The sequence below is a fragment of the Oryctolagus cuniculus genome, chromosome 9 (genome assembly GCF_964237555.1).
Source record: "Oryctolagus cuniculus chromosome 9, mOryCun1.1, whole genome shotgun sequence".
Taxonomy (NCBI): Eukaryota; Metazoa; Chordata; class Mammalia; order Lagomorpha; family Leporidae; genus Oryctolagus; species Oryctolagus cuniculus.
Genome location: NC_091440.1, coordinates 126380384 through 126395587, shown reverse-complemented (window position 1 = coordinate 126395587; position 15204 = coordinate 126380384). Strand labels below are relative to the sequence as shown.

The following is a 15204-nucleotide window of genomic DNA, read 5'->3' as shown; positions in this document are numbered from 1 at the left end:
TATAACAGGTGAGCAAAGGGACACAGGACCAGTGTGTGACAGGTGAGATCTGGGGGGCACAGGGACCAGTGTGTGACAGGTGAGCACTGGGCACTCAGGGACCAGTGTGTGAAAGTTGAGCCCGGGGACACAGGACCAGTGTGTGACAGGTGAGACCTGGGGGGCAGAGGGACCAGTGTGTGACAGGTGAGACCTGGGGGGCAGAGGGAACAGTGTGTGACAGGTGAGACCTGGGACACAGGACCAGTGTGTGACAGGTGAGACCTGGGGACTCAGGTACCTGTGTGTGACAAGTTAGACCTGGGGACTCAGGGACAGTTTGTAACAGGTGAGATCTGGGACACAGGACCAGTGTGTGACAGGTGAGTCCTGAGGACATAAGGACAGTGTGTAAAAGGTGAGCACTGGTGACTCAGGACCAGTGTGTGACAGGAGAGACCTGGGGACACAGGACCAGTGTGTGACAGTTGAACACTGGGGACACATGAGCAGTGTGTGACAGGTGAGCACTGTGGAAAAAAGGACCAGTGAGTGGCAGATGAGACCGGAGGACACAGGGACCAGTGTGTGACAGGTGAGACCTGGGTACTCAGGACCAGTGTGTGACACGTGAGACCTGGGGATTCAGGGACAGTGTGTGACAGGTGAGACCTGGGGACTCAGGACCAGTGTATGACAGGTGAGACATGAGGACACAGGGACAGTGTGTGACATGTGAGCACTGGGGAAACAGGGACCAGTGAGTGGCAGCTGAGACCTGGGGGACACAGGACCAGTGTATGACAGGTGAGAACTCGGGACTCAGGGACTAGTGTATAACAGGTGAGCAAAGGGACACAGGACCAGTGTGTGACAGGTGAGATCTGGGGGGCACAGGGACCAGTGTGTGACAGGTGAGCACAGGGAACAAGGAGAGTATGTGACAGGTGAGCACTGGTGACTCAGGACCAGTGTGTGACAGGTGAGACCTGGGGGGCAGAGGGACCAGTGTATGACAGGTGAGCACGGGGACATAGGACCAGTGTGTGACAGGTGAGATCTGGGGGGCACAGGGACCATGTGTGACAGGTAAGACCTGGGGACAGAACCAGTGTGTGACAGGTGAGACCTGGGGACATAGGGACCAGTGTGTGACAGGAAAGTCCAGGGACACAGGACCATTGTGTGACAGGTGAGACCTGGGGGGCAGAGGGACCAGTGTGTGCCAGGTGAGAACTGAGGGCAGAGGGACCAGTGTGTGACAGGTGAGACCTGGGGACTCAGGGACAGTGTGTGACAGGTGAGACCTGAGGGCAGAGGGACCATTGTGTGACAGGTGAGCACTGGGACACAAGGACCAGTGTGTGACAGGTGAGACCTGGAGACTCAGGAACCTGTGTGTGACAAATGAGACCTGGGGACTCAGGGACAATGTGTGACAGGTGAGACCTGTGACTCAGGACCAGTGTATGACAGGTGAGACATGAGGACACAGGGACAGTGTGTGACATGTGAGCACTGGGGAAACAGGGACCAGTGTGTGGCAGCTGAGACCTGGGGGACACAGGACCAGTGTATGACAGGTGAGAACTCGGGACTCAGGGACTAGTGTATAACAGGTGAGCAAAGGGACACAGGACCAGTGTGTGACAGGTGAGATCTGGGGGGCACAGGGACCAGTGTGTGACAGGTGAGCACTGGGACACAGGACCACTGTGTGACAGGTGAGACCTGGGGGGCACAGGGACCAGTGTGTGCCAGGTGAGACCTGAGAACAGAGGGACCAGTGTGTGACAGGTGAGCACTGGGCACAGACCCGTGTGTGACAGGTGAGACCTGGGGGACACAGACCAGTGTGTGACAGGTGAGCACTGGGCACTCAGGGACCAGTGTGTGACAGTTGAGCCCGGGGACACAGGACCAGTGTGTGACAGGTGAGACCTGGGGGCACAGGGACCAGTGTGTGACAGGTGAACACTGGGGACTCAGGACCAGTGTGTGACAGGTGAGCACAGGTGACTAAGGAACAGTGAGTGACAGGTGAGAACGCGGGGGCACAGGGACCAGTGTGTGACAGGTGAGACCTGGGACACAGGGCCAGTGTGTGACAAGTGAGACCTGGGGATTCAGGGACAGTGTGTGACAGGTGAGACCTGGGGACTCATGACCATTGTGTGACAGGTGAGCACTGGGACACAGGACCAGTGTGTGACAGGTGAGCACAGGTGACTAAGGAACAGTGTGTGACAGGTGAGAACGCGGGGGCACAGGGACCAGTGTGTGACAGGTGAGACCTGGGACACAGGGCCAGTGTGTGACACGTGAGACCTGGGGATTCAGGGACAGTGTGTGACAGGTGAGACCTGGGGACTCAGGACCAGTGTATGACAGGTGAGACATGAGGACACAGGGACAGTGTGTGACATGTGAGCACTGGGGAAACAGGGACCAGTGTGTGGCAGCTGAGACCTGGGGGACACAGGACCAGTGTATGACAGGTGAGAACTCGGGACTCAGGGACTAGTGTATAACAGGTGAGCAAAGGGACACAGGACCAGTGTGTGACAGGTGAGATCTGGGGGGCACAGGGACCAGTGTGTGACAAGTGAGCACTGGGACACAGGACCACTGTGTGACAGGTGAGACCTGGGGGGCACAGGGACCAGTGTGTGCCAGGTGAGACCTGGATACTCAGGGACCAGTGTGTGACAGGTGAGCACTGGGCACAGACCCGTGTGTGACAGGTGAGACCTGGGGGACACAGACCAGTGTGTGACAGGTGAGCACTGGGCACTCAGGGACCAGTGTGTGACAGTTGAGCCCGGGGACACAGGACCAGTGTGTGACAGGTGAGACCTGGGGGCACAGGGACCAGTGTGTGACAGGTGAACACTGGGGACTCAGGACCAGTGTGTGACAGGTGAGCACAGGTGACTAAGGAACAGTGTGTGACAGGTGAGAACGCGGGGGCACAGGGACCAGTGTGTGACAGGTGAGACCTGGGACACAGGGCCAGTGTGTGACAAGTGAGACCTGGGGATTCAGGGACAGTGTGTGACAGGTGAGACCTGGGGACTCATGACCATTGTGTGACAGGTGAGCACTGGGACACAGGACCAGTGTGTGACAGGTGAGCACAGGTGACTAAGGAACAGTGTGTGACAGGTGAGAACGCGGGGGCACAGGGACCAGTGTGTGACAGGTGAGACCTGGGACACAGGGCCAGTGTGTGACACGTGAGACCTGGGGATTCAGGGACAGTGTGTGACAGGTGAGACCTGGGGACTCAGGACCATTGTGTGACAGGTGAGACATGAGGACACAGGGACAGTGTGTGACATGTGAGCACTGGGGAAACAGGGACCAGTGTGTGGCAGCTGAGACCTGGGGGACACAGGACCAGTGTATGACAGGTGAGAACTCGGGACTCAGGGACTAGTGTATAACAGGTGAGCAAAGGGACACAGGACCAGTGTGTGACAGGTGAGATCTGGGGGGCACAGGGACCAGTGTGTGACAGGTGAGCACTGGGCACTCAGGGACCAGTGTGTGAAAGTTGAGCCCGGGGACACAGGACCAGTGTGTGACAGGTGAGACCTGGGGGGCAGAGGGACCAGTGTGTGACAGGTGAGACCTGGGGGGCAGAGGGAACAGTGTGTGACAGGTGAGACCTGGGACACAGGACCAGTGTGTGACAGGTGAGACCTGGGGACTCAGGTACCTGTGTGTGACAAGTTAGACCTGGGGACTCAGGGACAGTTTGTAACAGGTGAGATCTGGGACACAGGACCAGTGTGTGACAGGTGAGTCCTGAGGACATAAGGACAGTGTGTAAAAGGTGAGCACTGGTGACTCAGGACCAGTGTGTGACAGGAGAGACCTGGGGACACAGGACCAGTGTGTGACAGTTGAACACTGGGGACACATGAGCAGTGTGTGACAGGTGAGCACTGTGGAAAAAAGGACCAGTGAGTGGCAGATGAGACCGGAGGACACAGGGACCAGTGTGTGACAGGTGAGACCTGGGTACTCAGGACCAGTGTGTGACACGTGAGACCTGGGGATTCAGGGACAGTGTGTGACAGGTGAGACAATGGGAATCAGAGACCAGTGTGACAAGTGAGCATTGAGGACACAGGGACCAGTGTGTGACAGGTGAGACCTGAGAAAACAGGGACCAGTGAGTGGCAGGTGAGACCTGGGGACCGAGGACCAGTGTGTGATAAGTGAGTACTGGGAACACAGGACAAGTGTGTGACAGATGAGACCTGGGGGGCACAGGGATCAGTGTGTGGCAGGTGAGACCTGAGGACACAGAGACCAGATGTGACAAGTGAGTACTGTGGACTAAGGACCAGTGTGTGACAGGTGAGCACTGGGGACACAGGACCAGTGTGTGAAAGATGAGACCTGGGGACACAGGGACCAGAGTGTGACAGGTGAGACCTGGGGACACAGGGACCAGTGTGTTGACAGGTAAGACCTGGGGACTCAGGACCATTGTGTGACAGGTGAGCACTAGGACACAGGGACCAGTGTGTGACAGGTGAGCCCGGGGACACAGGACCACTGTGTGACAGGTGAGACCTGGGGGGGAAAGGGACCAGTGTGTGGCAGGTGAGACCTGAGGACAGAGGGACCAGTGTTTGACAGGTGAGACCTGGGGACACAGGGACCAGTGTGTTGACAGGTGAGACCTAGGGATTCAGGACCATTGTGTGACAGGTGAGCACTAGGACACAGGGACCATTGTGTGAGAGGTGAGACCTGGGGACTCAGGGAGCTGTGTGTGACAAATCAGATCTGGGGACTCAGGGACAGTATGTGACAGGTGAGACCTGGGTCTTAGGACCAGTGTGTGACAGGTGAGACATGAGGCACAGGGACAGTGTGTGACATGTGAGCACTGAGGAAACAGGGACCAGTGTGTGGCAGGTGAGACGTGAGGACACAGGGACCACTGTGTGACGGGTGAGCACTGGGGACACAGGACCACTGTGTGACAGGTGAACACTGGGGACACAGGACCCATGTGTGACAGCTGAGCACAGGGGACACAGGACCAGTGTGTGACAGGTGAGACCTGGGGACACAGGACCAGTGTGTGACAGGTGAGACCTGTGACTCAGGACCAGTGCGTGACAGGTGAGCACTGGGGCACAGGACCAGTGTGTGACAGGTGAGACCTGGGGGACACAGACCAGTGTGTGACAGGTGAGCACTGGGGACTCAGGACCCATGTGTGCCAGGTGAGAACAGGGGACACAGGAGCAGTGTGTGACAGGTTAGCACTGGGTACTCAGGACATGTGTCTGACAAGTGAGCACTGGGACACAGGGACAGTGTGTGACAGGTGAGCACTGGTGACTCAGGACCAGTATGTGACTGGTGAGCACTGGGACACAGGGACCATTGTGTGAGAGGTGAGACCTGGGGACACAGGGACCAGTGTGTGACAGGTGAGACCTGTGGACTCAGGACCATTGTGTAACAGGTGAGCACTGGGACACAGGGACCAGTGTGTGACAAGTGAGACCTGTGGACTCAAGGACCTGTGTGTGACAAGTGAGACCTGGGGACTCAGGGACAGTGTGTGACAGGTGAGACCTGGGACTCAGGACCAGTGTGTGACAGGTGAGACATGAGGACACAGGGACAGTGTGTGACATGTGTGCACTGGGGAAACAGGGACCAGTGTGTGACAGGTGAGCACTAGTGATTCAGGACCAATGTGTGACAGGTGAGCACTGAGGACTCAGGAACAGTGTGTGACAGGTGAGCACTGGGACACAGGACCAGTGTGTGACAGGTGAGCACTGGGGACACAGGGACCAGTGTATGACAGATGAGAACTTGGGACTCAGGGACCAGTTTATGACAGGTGAGTTCAGGGACACAGGACCAGTGTGTGACAGGTGAGATCTGGGGGGCACAGGGACCAGTGTGTGCCAGGTGAGACCTGAGGACAGATGACCAGTATGTGACAAGTGAGCACTGGGGACACAGGGACCAGTGTGTGGCAGGTGAGACCTGGGGACACAGGGAACAGTGTGTGACAGGTGAGCACTGGTGACCCAGGACCAGTGTTTGACAGGTGAACACTGGGGACACCAGGACCAGTGTGTGACAGTTCAGACCTGGGGACTCAGGGACCTGTGTGTGACAGGTGAGAACTGGTGACTTAGGAACAGTGTGTGACAGGTGAGACCTGGGACACAGGACCAGTGTGTGGCAGGTGAGACCTTAGGACACAGGGACAGTGTGTGACATGTGAGCACTGGGGACACAGGGACCAGTGTGTGACAGGTGAGACCTGGGGACACAGGGACCGTGTGTGACAGGCGAGCACGGGGACACAGGACCAGTGTGTGACATGTGAGCACTGGGGACACAGGGACCAGTGTGTGACAGGTGAGACCTGGGGACTCACAACCATTGTGTGACAAGTGAGCACTGGGACACAGGGACCAGTGTGTTACAGGTGAGACCTGGGGACTCAGGGACCTGTGTGTTTCACATGAGACCTGAGGACTTAGGACCAGTGTGTGACAGGTGAGACCTAAGGACACAGGGACAGTGTGTGACATGTGTGCACTGGGGAAACAGGGACCAGTGTGTGGCAGGTGAGACCTGAGGACACAGGGACCACTGTGTGACAGGTGAGACCTGGGGACACAGGAGGACTGTGACAGGTGGACACTGGGACTCAGGACCCATGTGTGACAGGTGAGCACAGAGGACACAGGATAAGTGTGTGACAGGTGAGAACTGGGGACACAGGGACCAGTGTGCGACAGGTGAGACCTGGGGACACAGGATAAGTGTGCGACAGGTGAGACCTGGATACTCAGGGACCTGTGTGTGACAGGTGAGCACTAGTGATTAAGGAACAGTATGTGACAGGTGAGACCTGGGACACAGGACCAGTGTGTGACAGGTGAGACCTGGGGGACACAGGACCAGTGTATGACAGGTGAGAACTCGGGACTCAGGGACCAGTGTATGACAGGTGAGCACGGGGACACAGGACCAGTGTGTGACAGGTGAGACCTGGGGGGCACAAGGGACCAGTGTGTGACAGGTGAGCACTGGGACACAGGGACCAGTGTGTGACAGTTGAGCCCGGGGACACAGGACCACTGTGTGACAGGTGAGACCTGGGGGCACAGGGACCAGTGTGTGACAGGTGAGACCTGAGAACAGAGGGACCAGTGTGTGACAGGTGAGCACTGGGCACTCAGGGACCAGTGTGTGACAGGTGAGACCTGGGGACTCAGGGATAGTGTGTGACAGGTGAGACCTGGGACATAGGACCAGTGTGTGACAGGTGAGACCTGGGGGACCTTGAGGGACCTGTGTGTGACAGGTGAGCCCCGGGGTCACGGGGGCGCCGGGAACCTAGGGAGAACCCAGCCCTGTGAGTCGGAAGTCTGACGTGTAGCTATCCAGTGTTGTCCGGGTCGGAGGGTCTGGCAGCACGCGATCCTACAGGTCTTACTGCGCGTAGGTCCTGGGCAAGGACAGACACAGGGAGCACTGGCGAACACCGTTACAGGTGCCTGGACGGGGATTTACAGGTTCTGTGCGGGGGGAATACCGACGCGTGACGGTCCCAGACGGCGCAGAGGGGCTTCCCAGGGTCCTGGCGCCCGGACCCGCACAGGCCGTGGGATCCGGCCCGAGCGCCGAGGTCGCTCGGTTCGCTCCGCGCCGTGTAAGGGCCGGGCCGCCCTGGCCGCGCCGCAGCACCTACAACAGGTCCCAAGCTCCTTTCCGCTAGGACCCGCCCCTCTCACCCTGACCACGCCCCTCGACGCACCGAGCACCGCGTATCGCGAGAACTCCCCACGGGCTCTTTTCTGACGTTTCCCGCGGTGATAGTAGCTTCTCGCTCTCGCGATACTTCAGGGAACACGGGAGCCCGGGCGACCCGGGCTTCTGTGAAACATGGCGGTCGGCTGGGACCGTAACACAAGGTAAAGGACCGACGCTCCGCTGGGTGCCGTTCCTGTGGTCGTCCCAGGGCTGGGCCGGGCGGGAACGCGGTTCAGGCGGCTGGGCGCCAGGCGTGGGCGCGGCTTCCCGTCTACCTCGCTCGCTTCCCCGGCAGCGGGGCGGACGGAGGAGCCGCTTCCACATCCCCCGAACGGGGGCGTTCCTGGCAGGACCCTGGGCAGCGCTGCGGGGGGCAGCGCCCTGGCCCTGGCCCGGCCGTCCCCACGCTGCCCGGCCCCTCGCTGGCGTGGCGATGGGGCCTGGGGAGCTCCCGGCGCTGTCCCTTAGCTGCTGGCAGCGCCCGGTGCCCCCGCGGCTGAGTCCGTGGGCGAGTGGGGTCTCGCCGCCCCGGACACGCTGGGCGTTCTTGGCTCCGCTGGCGCTGTCGAGGAAGGAACGAGGTCCCGGCCTCGTGCGGCTCGGGAATGGCAGGTGCGAGTGTCGGTGGACCCGCGGGGCCGTGGGGAGGGGCCGTGGGGTCTGGGGCCTGGGGGTCCGGGGGCCCGGGGGTCTCGGGGCCTGGGGGTCTGGGGGGCTTGGGGGCCGGGGGCCCGGGGGTCTGGGGGTCCAGGGGCCTAGGGGCCTGGGGGCCTGGGGGTCTGGGGGTCTGGGGGTCTGGGGGTCTGGGGGGCCGGTCGTACCTGGAGCCCTGGCCCGCAGTCGGAACTTGAGTATTTAGGGTCGGTGCCCTGCAGCCTGCCTCCACCGTGACGGGTGTTACAATGTTGCAAGGCTGGCTTTTAGAAACAGATACAGTGAAAAGCAGGAGTAGGTCACGCTTGCGGTTGTAACCAAGTATTCCCATTGCTCACCCGATACATTGAACTCTAGACATATTGGAAAGAAACAAGTCCGGTCTGTACGCTGAAAGACGACTTTGATTATTTAACTCATTTTCTTGTTGATCATCTTTTAAATGCATGCAAGCATCCAGTTCTCTTGGAGAGAAAGCATGAGGCTATTTAATTCCTTGGGTTTTAAGAGTGGGGGTGTTTTGTTCCTCTTGATGGTAAACTTTTAATTCACAACTGAATATTGATGTGGCTGCGTGGTACACAACAAACAATATTTCAAGTTTGAAAGAGTTCCCAAAGAAAATCAGGCCCAGTCCGGAATAGTAACAAAGGTGTAACCGACCCCAGAAAATTGTGTTCTCTGGGGGTCAGTGATTTAACTGGAAGAAACGGAGAACTTGATTTTTAATAGAAGTTACTTTTAGGCAGTGTGTTCCATGCTGCGAATCCCATTTAACCATTTCCCTGACTTTTTCGATAACATAGTGACTAAATAACGCCTTTCTGCGCCTCAGTTTCTTCCTTGGTAAAATGAGAGTGATGGTATAGAGATCCCTGCCTCCTGGGGCGCTTTGAGGTTTACATGTGCTTCAGTAAGCAGCGCCTTTGGAGCAGGATCTCCCGCCAGCACGCAGTGTTAGCTCTGGTTATTTTTTATTTGCATTTTCTAGCTTCTGTGTTTACAAAACTTGCCTTGATACTTAGTCAAAATATAGACTGGAGAAGATATATTTAAAAATAATTTCTGTCTGACTCCTCCAGTTGATTAAAATACTGCTTGGTGTAGGTGGTTATTATTTTCTTGAATTCCATCTTTCAGGTGCTTATTTCCATAAGCTGCTATCTTTATAAGGCGCAAGTTCTTTGTTTCTGCTTTTTTTCTCTACTTGGTCATTTGTTGGCTGTGCTGTTTGCTTTTGAGAACAGTCATTCTCTTATAAATGCATTTCATATATCCCTGACCCTTTCCTCACATGTTCCTTATGCTTTGGCAATGTAATTTTCTTTAAAAGATGTTATTTATTTATTTGAGAGGTAGAGTTACAGACAGTGGGAGGGAGAGACAGAGAAAGGTCTTTGTTCCGTTGGTTCATTCCCCAGATGGCCACAACGGCCTGAACTGTGCCGATCTGAAGCCAGGAGCCAGGAGCTTCTTCCAGGTCTCCCATGTGGGTGCAGGGGCCCAAGGACTTGGGCCATCTTGTACTGCCTTCCCAGGCCATGGCAGACAGCTGGAGTGAAAGAGGAGCAGTCGAAACCGGCGCCCATATGGGATGTGGTGCCACAGGCGGAGGATTAACCTGTGCCGTGGTGCCGGCCCCTCGTACTGTAGTTTTGTGCATTTTTGTTGAGTAGCTGCTCTGTAGGAGTCAAGGTGTTCCTTGCGTGGGATATCCTTGTCTTTGCCTCAAATTGTTACTAGGCACTTTCTGTTGGAACCACTGTCAGTGTGTATCATCCTTACTCTGTGACAATATCAAAAAAGTTTGGATGTCTTCCTATTTTTCCCGGAAGATGTTAATAGTGAAATCTCAAATATCCTGTAAATCTTTGCATTTCTCCAGTTAATTAGAAACATATTTATTAAATGCCTCATTTTTATCTTGATGAAACACTAAGATGGGTGCCAGCATTGTGGCACAGTAAGTGCAGACAGTGCAGGCATCCCATATCTCAGTGTTGATTCAGGCAAGTCCTGGCTGCCCTGCTTCCCACCCGGCTCCCTGCTGATGAGCAAGGGAAGGCAGTGGTGCCTGAGCCAGAGATACCGATGTGGGAGAACTGGATGGGTTCCCGGCTTTGGCCTGGCCCAGTTCTGACTTTGAATTTTAGTGTATGTGCTGCCACAGCAAGCACTCTATCTGACTTTCAAATAAATAAACCCTTAAAATGAAACCCATGAGTTTACCATTATTTCCCCATTTTCTCTTTTCAGTCTTGTAGAGGGGGAACTCTGAATTTGAGGATCTTGCCAAGTTTGTCACACAACTAGTGAGTGCACATGTTTTGAAAAACTAGTAAATGCCTAGGTAGTCAGGTTTTCCTCAGATTTTAACCTCTTACTTTGTTTCCAAATAAACTTTTTTTAAAAATTATTTTATGGCTGTTAGATTTATTTAACTTATGTTGAGGTAAACAAAATTTTAAATGTTTAATTTAAAATAATTGTATAAATTTATAATTAATAGGTGCAAGTTTTAAAGTAAAATTAAATTGTTTTTTTGGGTGCAGAATATCTAGTGGTTATAAAGTGGAATTAAGCTATCTTATAAAATGGTTTCTGCTGTAAAGTATTCTCCCTCTCCACCCCCCCCCCCGCCTTTTTTTTTTAAAGATTTACTCATTTTTGAAAGTTGGGGAGAGACAGATCTCCCACCAGGTGTTCACTCGCCAGTTCACTGATACACCCAGTCGTGGGACAGGCCAAAGCCAGGAGCTTCATCCAAGTTTCCCACATGGGTGGCAGAGGCTCAAGTACTCCTTAGCAGGGAGCTAGAGCTGGAGTGCTCAGGACTTGAATTAGCACCCACTTGGGATGCTGCCACTGCATTCCTGGCTTTACCCACACCACAACAGCAGCCTCTATAAAGTATTCTAATGCAATATAATTAGTTTAAAATTAGAGATGTATTAAGTCTTAGTTTTTGCTTCTGAAGTTCAGAATATTTGTTTTACGTCCTCGCCCATTATTGTTAATTGCTGATAGTAGTTTTCCAAGGCTGCCGTAACAAGTTACCATGACCTGGGAGGCATAAAACAACAGTAGTTTGTTTTCCCACCTGTCTGAAGTCCAGAAGTCCAAAAGCCAGGGTGTTGGCGGCGTCCTGCTCCCTGTGAAGGCTCTGGGGAAGAATCACATCATCTCCCTAATTTCTGGAAATCTGTGTGCTCCTTGGAGTATGGATCCTTTTTTGAACCTCAGCCTTTCCATGCCCATCTCCCTGCGTGCCTTCCTGTGTCCTTTTTTTTTTTTTTTGTTAAAGATTTATTTATTTATTTGAAAGAGTTACACTGATAGAGAAGGAGAGCAGAAAGAGAGAGAGGTCTTCCATCAGCTGGTTCACTCCCCAGTTGGCTGCATTGGCAGGAGCTGTGCTGATCAGGAGCCAGGAGCCAGGAGCTTCTTCTGGGTCTCCCATGTGTTTGCAGGGGCCCAAGGACTTGGGTCATCTTCTGCTGCTTTCCCAGGCCATAGCAGAGAGCTGGATAGGAAGTGGAGCAGCCGGGTCTCGAACCGGTGCCCATATGGGATGCTGGCTCTTCAGGCCAGGGCGTTAACCCACTGCACCACAGCACTGCCCCCCCACCCCCATGTCCTTTTTATAAGGACAAACCAGTCATTGCATTTTGTCCTAATTCATTAGGATAGCATCTTAATAAATTATATCTGAAAAAAAAAAAAAACCTAAGTGCAAATAAGTCTTGTTCATAGATAACAGGAGTACAGACTTCAGTATCTTTTTTATGCACTGGGAGACATAAATCAAATCAGAATGTGGCCATAGGTATTAACTGATTTGGTGTTTCTCATACTGCTAAATAGATGTTAAAAGGAGAAGTTAACTCATAAAAGTTGGGTCACAAGAGACAAATTTTGTTTTTATTTTTGCTTGGAGAAGTAATTAAACATAATTTCATTGATTAAAATGTTTCATGAATTCTATAATTTGTACAGGCCATCTGGTGGTCTCATGGTGTTCAGATGAATACAGTGTTGACACGTAGGCTGTTTTACAGCACTTAGATTGGTTGTAAGGGCTGTCTGTGTTCCAGCACGTAAGGGGTTCCTCTTAAACAGATTTTCAAAGTAGTGCTTTAGTTTTAACTGTCATCAGTGACTTTTTGGAATGACTTTGTTTGCTAATATACAGTATAGTTTACATCAAAGAAAACAGATGTGGTACAGGAGATAGTGAGGTTCTGAATAGCAACACCAGCTAGTGTGTAGAGGACTCTAGTGCAGTGGCTCCTACATTTTTGAGGATCAGTGCAAACAAATATCTATAGAAGAAGAAGAAAATGAGAAAAAGGGCAGATTTGATTGCTGACATAGACCTACAGTTTTTAATTTTGCTAAATAAGGATATCCAAAAACAAAACACATTAAAACCTCTCATCTCCTTTGATCATTTTGGAAAGGAACTTTATGTAAAGGACATGTTAACCCACAAAAAGGAAGTAATCTAATAACGAACAGATTTTTAAATTGAGGAAGTCTATCTGTTAAAAAATTTCCTACATTCTTGTTTTCTCCATTTAGTTAGAGACTAGAACATTTTGTTATAGGGGCAGGTGTATAGCATAGTGGTTAAGACGCCTCCATCTCACATTGGAGTGCCTGGGTCCAATTCCTGGCTCCAGCTCCTGACCCTGGCTTCCTGCTAATGCAGACCCTGGAAGGCAGCAGTACTGGGTCCCTGCCATTCATGTGGGAGAGCTGGATTGTGTTCCAAGCTCCTAGCTTCTCTCTTGGCCTTTGAGGGTGTTTGTGGAATGAACCATTGGATGGGTGTGGATGTTCTCTCTGCCTCTGAAATGAGTAACATTAAAAAATTGTTACAAACTGGTAGTGATTTCTTGAAAGCATTGATCTATAGGAATTTCTTTTTCTAAAAATTATTTTATTTGAGAGGTAGAAAGAGTACTCCCATCTGCTGGTTCACTCCCCAAAATACCTACAATGGGCAGGGCTGGGCCATCCTGAAGCCAGGAGCCTAGAACTCAGTTCAGGGCTCCCACTGAGTGGCAGGAACCCAACTACTTGAGACATCACTTGTTGCATCCAAGAGAGTTTATTAGCAGGAAGCAGAAATCAGGAGCAGAGTGAAGACTTGAGACCAGGCACTCGAATGTGGAACCCAGGTGTCCCAAGAGATGTCTTAACCACTGTGCCAAATACCCACATCTGACCTGGGATATTTCTAAATGCATTCTTGAAAATGACACAGCAAGCTGATTAGAGAAGCAAATAGTTTGGGAAGGAAGCAATGGAACTGGGTAACTGAGAAGAGTGAAGGGGCTTGAGAACACCACTGAAAATGAAGACAAGACCTGTCTTAGGACATTGAACACCTTGATGGACAGTGAATCCCACTCAGTGAAAATTTGAATTTTGGATTGCAGAGGTGCAGGTAAGCCAACACTTGACTTTGCTGCTTTGCGTGTAGGTTTGCAGGGAAGGTTTGCCTGGAATTAAAATGGAGGTCCCTGGAGTAGAAGAACTGTTAAGCTTATATGATAAAATGACTGGCTGGTGGGCTGTGAATGAATGGCATAGGATCATTAATTTTGAAGGATTACAATGGAATGTGAAAGAAGAGAAACATATTGGTGATCCAGGTGCTGAAGTCATTAAGGAAATTATGAGTATATCCAGATGTTGGTGGAAGGTGGCAGCAAGCAGTGGAGTGAGTCAGTGTGCACTGTGGTTGGAACAGACTCAGAGCTAAGCTGCTTGGGATGAAGTCCAAGTTCTACCACCTGCTGTGTGACACTGCAGAAAGTATTTGTTTTGTGCCTCATTTCGTCATCTATAAATTGGAAAATTGTATCTGCTTAAGAATAATTTAGAGGATTAAAAATTAATTTTTACAAAGTGCTTCATATGATACCTAGTGTGAAACATGAATGTTGGCTGTAGTTCTAACTATGTAGTATACATATGTGTTCACTGTTAGGAGGATGAAGTGGATTTGATTGGGAAGAGACAGTTGAGAAATTAGATAAAACGTGGTACTCTTTTACCCTGAAAGTCTCAGAAGTGTAAGGATAGGAAGGAAACTAAAACAAGAGAAAAATCAAGTTTCGTAAAGAGTGCAGGTAGACTGCTTTTAGAAAAACTAGGTTATTGGATGACTTACTCATGTCAAAACAGTGACTTTATGGAGTCGTGTGGCAAGTATTAGAGATGGAATGGATTTCCTGGAGGTTGGTCCATGCTAAATTACAGGCAGGAGACAAGAGGAACAGCAGACTGGCAGGTGCCATATTCCAGAAAGATCATGGAAACTGGAGATGGGGGAAGCCAGAGAGAGTTAGCCGAGTAGAGTATTTGGGCTAGATTTACAAGGAGGGAATACTGAATATGTTGATGCATTATTAGGGGTTTGTGCAGCTAACCAACCACTTGTTTGCCTTATGCTTGTACTTATGTGTGACTTTAGCATTCATAAAGCTTCTTATATGTAACAGTATAGCAAGTTCCAGAAGTTGAATTCACTGTTTTATCCACTTACTCAACAGGTCTGTCCTGACCATGTGATAACCACTATTCTTGGTGTTGGGATACTGTAATGAACATAACCGAAAAAAATCCTTCTCCTTGTAGGTCTTCTATTTTTGTGTAGTTGTTAACTTAAATGTGACACTTTGTTACAGTTTCAGTTGTGCTACTATGGATGTTGTGGGGGAAATTACTTTCCTTCCTTCCCTTGAT

The 15204-nt window shown here is 51.8% G+C and overlaps 1 protein-coding gene across 9 annotated transcripts in view; it reads left to right on the top strand.

The window, feature by feature from the left end:
• Positions 1-4185: 4185 nt before the first annotated feature.
• ERGIC2 (ERGIC and golgi 2) overlaps positions 4186-15204 on the top strand; it is a 50937-nt gene continuing 39918 nt past the window's right edge. For 3 of the 9 annotated variants that reach the window (XR_011379048.1, XM_070049596.1, XM_008259447.4), the window contains exon 1: positions 7829-7955. The gene's annotated coding sequence lies outside the window, so the exon portion shown is untranslated. Of the gene's footprint in view, positions 4206-6924; positions 6953-7828; positions 7956-8183; positions 8407-15011; positions 15093-15204 lie in introns of those variants that run through there. The other 6 variants (XM_070049593.1, XM_051850371.2, XM_070049595.1 and 3 more) reach the window with 6 other exon arrangements.